Here is a 7,387-nt window from a genome sequence, read left to right as displayed (position 1 = left end):
TGCCTGCTTTTCCAGTCCGCCGACCGCCCACGATCACATCTGGTGTCAGAAGTGGGATCACCTGGAGGTATGGAGGCCCTGATGAATAGGATGGCGGAATCCCAAGAGCAACTGGGGAAGTTAATGGAGCGGTTCCTAAAGACCTCTGAGGACGACCGTGGCCAACTCCACGATGTATTGAAAGGACAGGGAGATACCCACAAGCAGGCTATGGGGAAATTGACCGATGTCCTGGGTCATCAGAGGCCCATGACCTCCCTGCCTTCGGTGGTTCTCCAGAAATATGTGCCGGGAGAAGACCCGGACTTCTTTTTTACCAACTTTGAGCGGCTAGCGCAGGCCGCCGCCTGGCCTGCTGACCGTTGGGGTCATTATCTGGGCCCCTTACTGACTGGCGACCTAAAGGCCGCATATCAACAGGCCAACATACAGGGCAACAATCCGTATGCTGATATTAAAAAGTGTATTCTTGAAAGGCTGGGCATCGATGATGAAACCTACCGAGTACGGTTATGTCAAGCAAAGGAAGGGCCCCAAGAAACTCCCAGAGCCCTTTCCTTTCGGGTCAAAGACCTAACCAATAGGTGGCTGAAACCCGATACCTCTACCAAGGAGGAAATCCTCGAGAAAATGTATTTGGAACAATCCTGACGTCTTTGCATCCAGGCACTCAAAGATGGGTACGCCAACATGCCCGTCTTACCCTAGACACTGCAGTGGAAATCGCAAGCGCCTATAGCCGCGCCCAGGAGGGTCAGCGAAGCAAAGAGGAACACACCCATAAACCTCACACCCCCACAGGCCTCCGGCCTCACCGTCCACCTGTACCGAGAAGACCGGAGCCGACCCTTCTGTTCCCCCCCCCCCTGTTTTGCAACGACCTGTCAATCCCGGACCTCAATGTTATAGTTGTGGGGGTTTTGGTCACATAGCCAGGGTGTGTCCTCACAAAGACGAGCCGATGGAGGTAGGCCTAGCCCGGAACTATGTATGTTCCGTACCCAGGGTAACACCACCTCCGTTCCGTTGTCCGGTGAACTTTGAATGACAAACCCTCATGGCCCTGACAGACACCGGGTGTCGACAGAGTGTCCTCAGACCTCAGGACTTGAATCACCCTGTTAGCCCTTCATCCAACATGGCCGCCATTCAATGTGTTCATGGTGATACGAAGAGATACCCAACCACCCAGGTACAGGTCCAACATCCCAAGGATCCCGGAACCACCCTCACCGTTGGACTCATACCCGCGCTCCCTGAGCAGGCTATATTGGGAAGCGACTACCCCGGATTACCAGGACTACTACAGGACACCACTGAGTCCCTGACTCACTGGTGGGAAGAAGCACCCTTTCCACAGGGGTTGTCCTCCCCTGTGTTGGCGCGCAAACCACATAAAACAAAAACACAAAAGAAGAAGGAAAAGAGAGAACACACAGGGGTGTTTCCCGTGATCCCGGATGAACACCCTTGGCAGACTGACCGAGAATTCAGGGCTGCACAGCAGGAGGATCCTGTTCTACAGGAGGCGTGGGAAAGGGCGTTGGACCAAGAGGATCCCCTTACCGTAGGTCCCTACTTCTTCAAGAGAAATGGGCTATTGTACCACAAGGGAGGGACCCAACAAAAACCCCAGCTTCTGGTCCCTGGTCCCTTTCGAGAGAAAGTTCTGTTCCTGGCCCATAGCCACCTCCTGGGGGGTCATTTAGGCGATGAAAAGACCAGCCAAACGATTCTAGACAAGTTCTACTGGCCTGGGATATACCAACACATCAAGAAGTATTGTAGAGAATGTCCGGTATGTCAGAAACATAGCAGATATCGACCCCCTAGGGCACCCCTACAACCCCTTCCCATCATTGACGTCCCGTTCAGCAGAGTGGGGATGGACATTATAGGGCCCCTGTTACCCTCACGCAGTGGTTGTCGTTACGCCCTGGTTATAGTGGACTATGCCACACGCTTCCCGGAAGCCATACCTTTGCGCCAGCCCACCACCCAGAATATCGCCAAAGCCCTCATCTCTGTATTCACTAGGGTGGGGTTTCCCCGCGAAATATTGACTGATCAGGGTACTCCCTTTGTCTCTGCTCTGATGAAACAGGTACGCTCCCACCTAGGGATTAAACAGATCAGAACCTCGGCATACCATCCACAAACCGATGGGCTAGTCGAGAGATATAACGCCACACTAAAACAGACCCTTAAAAAGCTGCTGGGGTTGGAAGCCAAACGGTGGGAGGATATGCTACCCCTTGCCCTGTTCGCCATCCGTTGTACAACCCAGAGCAGCACTGGTTATTCACCCTACGAGCTGTTATATGGATGACCCCCTCGTACCCTGTTAGACATGGCCCAAGAAGCCTCGGAAGCTGAACCAGACCGTACTCGCCCCCTCCCCGAATACATGAACAACCTAAAAACCCACCTATCTGTCATACGAGACATAGTTCGACAGAATCTAGAGAATGCACAAAACAAACAGAAGGGACAATACGATAAAGGCACGAAACCACGAGCCTTCTCCGTAGGTGATTTGGTACTGCTGATGTTGCCATCCTCCGACCAAAAGCTCCTAGGACAGTGGCAGGGCCCTTATACCATCCTTCGTCAGGTGACCCCTGTCACTTATGAATTAGACCTAGATCCCACACGTGGTGTAACACAAATTTATCACGTTAACCATCTGAAGAAATGGGAAGGCCCTCGTCCGGTCCTGTCCGGCTCCTTGGCCCCTGTTCCCCTCTCCTTTACCCCCTGTATAGATCCTGATTTAACCCCACAACAGCGCCATGACCTTGAAACTGTCCTATACCCATTACGACAAGTATTCTCATCCTCACCTGGTCATACCACCATCACAGAACACGCCATATAGACGGTCCCTGGGAAGGTGGTCCGACAAAGACCTTATCGGGTCCCCGAAGCCCGCAGGGCGGTTATACGGAGAGAAACAGAACAGATGTTGAAGATGGGTATAATAGAACCGTCGGTGAGCGATTGGAACTCCCCGATCGTCCTTGTACCCAAACCTGACGGGTCTGTCAGGTTCTGTATTGACTTCCGCGAAGTCAACAAGATATCCTCCTTCGACACCTATCCGTTGCCACGTGTCGACGAAATGGTCGAACGCATAGGGAAGGCCAAGTATATCTCCACGCTAGACCTCTGTAAGGGGTATTGGCAGATACCCCTCAGAGAGGAAGATAGAAAGAAGACGGCATTCTCCACCCCTGAAGGATTGTACCAATTTCTGGTTCTCCCTTTTGGTCTTCATGGCGCCCCGGCCACATTCCAGCGGGCCATGAATCGCATCCTAAGACCCCACACTCTGTATGCAGGTGCTTATCTGGATGATATCGTCATCTATAGCGATAACTGGACACAACACCTGGAACACCTCCACCAGGTCATCACTTCCCTGGGGTCCTATGGGTTCACCATAAACCCTGCCAAAACCACCCTAGCGGCACAAACAGTAAAGTATCTAGGATACCTCCTGGGTGAAGGTCTGATACGGCCCCAGAAAAGCAAAACCGAAGCCATCCACTCCCTTCCCTTTCCTCAGACCAAAAGAGATCTTCGTGCTTTTCTGGGCCTCTTGGGTTATTATAGACGGTTCGTACCAAACTTCTCCCAAAGGGCAGCCCCACTCACGGACCTCTTAAAAAAATCTGCAAAAACTGAAACCATCCTTAAGAATCCCACTCCGTTGTTGTGGCAGGCTTTTTCCGATTTGAAACGCGCTCTGACATCTAGTCCCGTATTGGTGAGTCCTGATTACTCCCAACCCATCATACTCCAGACAGACGCCTCAGAACAGGGACTGGGGGCGGTGCTGTCTCAAAAAGACCCTCATGGGTATGAGAAACCCATACTCTACCTCAGCAGGAAGTTATTCCCGCGAGAAAAGAACTATGCCGTGGTAGAAAAGGAAGCCCTGGCCATCAAGTGGGCTGTGGAGAGCCTCCGATACTATTTGGAGGGAAGACAATTTACAATCTATACAGACCACGCTCCCTTAGAGTGGATGGCTCGGAACAAGGGCCACAACGATCGAGTCCTCCGCTGGTTTCTGTCACTCCAACCCTATCACTTCACAACCGTACATCGGAAAGGCATGGACCAGGGTAACGCCGACTATCTCTCTCGCTACCCTGTATCTCCACCGGGTACAAGAAAGACAGCTAGGGGAAGGGAATGTGATCTCGGCCCACGGGTCACGAGACCCCTACTCACCGCGCCACGTCTATCACCCCTCCGCAACTCCCCGTATCCAGGCACACGAGCGGAATCAACCACCACAGCGTCCATGACGACAGAAACCCCGCCCCTCTCTCTGTTACAGGACCCAATCAGGAGCAACGAAGGACCGGAAGGACTTCCCCGTGACCCCGGAAGTCCCGCCTCCCTGCCGACGGCCGGATACAGAAAAGACGGAAGAGGAGAGGTAGAAGGCGTCGAAGGATCGTGGCAGGAGATTTCGGCTGGAGCGGTGACAGAAGGAGAAGATGGGAGCGGAGACATCGAGGAGTGGTCCGAAGACTGGTGGAGTCCCACGGAGGTGGCTGAAGAGCGGCCGTAACTCAGAGGAAAGTTACGGCGGAGCGCGTGAGTACCAGCTACCTTTAAAGCACGCTAGGTGCTCTGTGTAAACAGTACAACCCCCCCTTGTATAAATACTCCCGCTATCCTAGGCACGTCACCAGTAGCTCTTGGACACCTTGTGTAAAATAGCACTTGACACTGTACAAATAGCACAACCCTGTTCCCCCACCATCCTGTGCACTTCTTATGCTTTACCTTCCCTGACTCCATCCCGTACCTTCCTCACTCTCATTTCTACTCCTCTCACTACCGGGTAACGGTGACGGTATCGGACCTCTAGTCCCAGTGTGACTAACGGCTCCTCTCTCTCTTATTGCCCTCCGAGGTGCCTTCCGACCATACCGAGACGGCTACACCCAAGACCCGGACGCCCATTGGACCCTCAAAATATCAGGAGGAGCAAGGAAGAAGACGCATCTCCCGTGTTGGGTGTTATATATTGGACTTTCTCTCCCTGTATCCTACTGTTCAGAGAAAAATAAAAACACTATAGCCCACTATATCCGGCCTCCTCGCCTGCTTTTCCAGTCCGCCGACCGCCCACGATCACATTCCCCTAATTTCTCTTTATCTATTTCCTTGCTCCATGTCAGCCTACCACCTACACCCCTCTCTAAGGATATTGCCTCACAGTGTTATTCATGAGCACCTTGTATGCAGGGCTGAGAGAAGAGGCCCAGAAACACAGGAGTAGATTGTTAGTCAGAGGGGATGTAGGGCGGGGCTGGAATGCTGGCACAAAGGGATTTTAGGGTTTGAAATAGTATAACATTTTTCGGATGACAGCCATAGTGAAATTACTAACTGGACCCCTAGTGTATTAGATTAAGTAAAATGCACAAGTCACTTTTATTTGCCAGTTAAATATAGGCTGGAAAACATATTGCAAGAAGCAAAGTTGTGCTGAGTTACAGCAATGGCGTAATAGTTATCTGTTGACATACCAGTGTGTGAGTTATACACACAGGCATTTGTATGCATTACCTAAAGTACTTTACAATATTACAAGTACTATTCCCAAGCACATAAAATATTTGAGGTTGTTGCAAACTTTTGTCATTAACAAATTCAATTTATGGCCATTGACTGGCTAAAAACACAATATCCCAAAATCATTCATTCATCTGAATTTTGCCACATTATTTTCAAACTTTAACTGCTCAAAACTAATCCTGGACATCTATCCCGTTGCTCCCTCCTTGCAGTATGCCATATATTTATTTGTGTGCAATAAGTGAGAGCCCATGGTGTTTTCAATTATGACCCTCCCTCCTCCTGGTGATTGTTTTTGTGCAGTGAAGGAGTCTCTAGAGTGTGATTATGTGCAGTGTGTAAAGCCCTACTGTCTCTTGAAGGGGGTGTTTAGGGATAGCTGGCCTCTGTATGTACCATGAGGGTATGAAGGAATAGACCTTTGCATTCGAACAGATATACTGCAAAAGGATAATATCCATTCCACGCTACCTATAGCGCTATAAGCAAAAGTCTACATTTTGGCATGCACATTACTGGCGGACAGAGCATTTAGTATCTATTTAGGGGCAGCTTTTCGTATATAGTGTTTGCATGGATGTTCTTAGTGTTTTCCTATATAGGTTTACTATTCTAGTGTCCATGGGCATAAGCATCCTTATTAAATAGATTCTAAGTGCTTGTGTTGCATTGCTAGATGGGTTTTCGTGCTTGTCTGCATTGTTGGCACAGTGTCCATGCATTGTTGGTATAGAGCCTTCGTGCTAGAGTGAATGCAGGGTTGGTGATCATTCTTTTCAGGTATGTGCGTTGTTATCAAAGAGAGCGGTTGACCTGGGAACTGGGGGACCGGGTTCGAGTCTCGGCAGGGACGCTCAACATCCTGATCTGGGTAAATCAATTCATTTCCATGTGCCTAACAAAAAATGTATGTGTCCGTCTGTGACGCAACCGGTGCTTATGGAAAGCGCTCTGATACCTTCAGGTCGAGTTCGCGCTTTATAAAACTAGAAAAAAAGCACCTTTTAGTGCCTTTTGGGTTATTGCCGTTTATTGTTTACATTGCGCTTACTGCCTGTGTGTATACGTGTTATTTGCGTAACAGCTCTTGATAGTGTATATACGATGTTAGTTCATTTGAGTTGCATCAACAAAAAGACTTAAAAGATCTAGAGCTTCTGGTGCATTTATGATTCTGTGACTAGTAGAAGGCGGTAGTTTGAACAGCATCTCGTTCAAATTAAAAGGTTTGATTGTAGATAGTTCGAAAATGTCTTTGCGTGTTGGTTTGAGCAGTAGTTTGAATCATTTGGTTCAGATTTTCTTTTTATGCTTTTCCAACCCTGTCTGAACCTTGACCCTAATTCTATCTCTGACTCCAATATGTAAACTGACCCCGATCATAATCGAATCCTCACCTTCACACTAGCATTTGTATTTGACTTCAAACCCAATTTTCACCTTCATGCTAATCTGTAGACATCCGCGCGCCACGCATTATTTAATTAACCCATTGGCTGCTGCTGTCGGCCAACGGTCATCGCAAGTACTACCTCTGTAGTGCTGCGCACATCCATTAGCCGACGCGGCCCCACCCGTTTCTTCGAACGTTCTGCACTGGCGCAGAACGTTCGAAGCAGCCAATGGGTTAATGAAGAGGCCTGGCTCCGCTGAGTGAGGGGGTTCCCTGGAGCGCGCCACCACTCCCCCGCAAAGCGGGGGCCTGTGTTACGCTCAGGGACCACTCCTGCCTCAGACAGACTCACCCACCTGAGGCCTGGCCTGCAGCTTCCGAGGCAGGCGCGAG

Source organism: Lissotriton vulgaris, unplaced genomic scaffold, assembly GCF_964263255.1.
Source record: "Lissotriton vulgaris unplaced genomic scaffold, aLisVul1.2 SCAFFOLD_976, whole genome shotgun sequence".
Lineage (NCBI taxonomy): Eukaryota > Metazoa > Chordata > Amphibia > Caudata > Salamandridae > Lissotriton > Lissotriton vulgaris.
The sequence above is the reverse complement of the archived record's forward strand: the minus strand, read 5'-3'. Positions refer to the sequence as shown.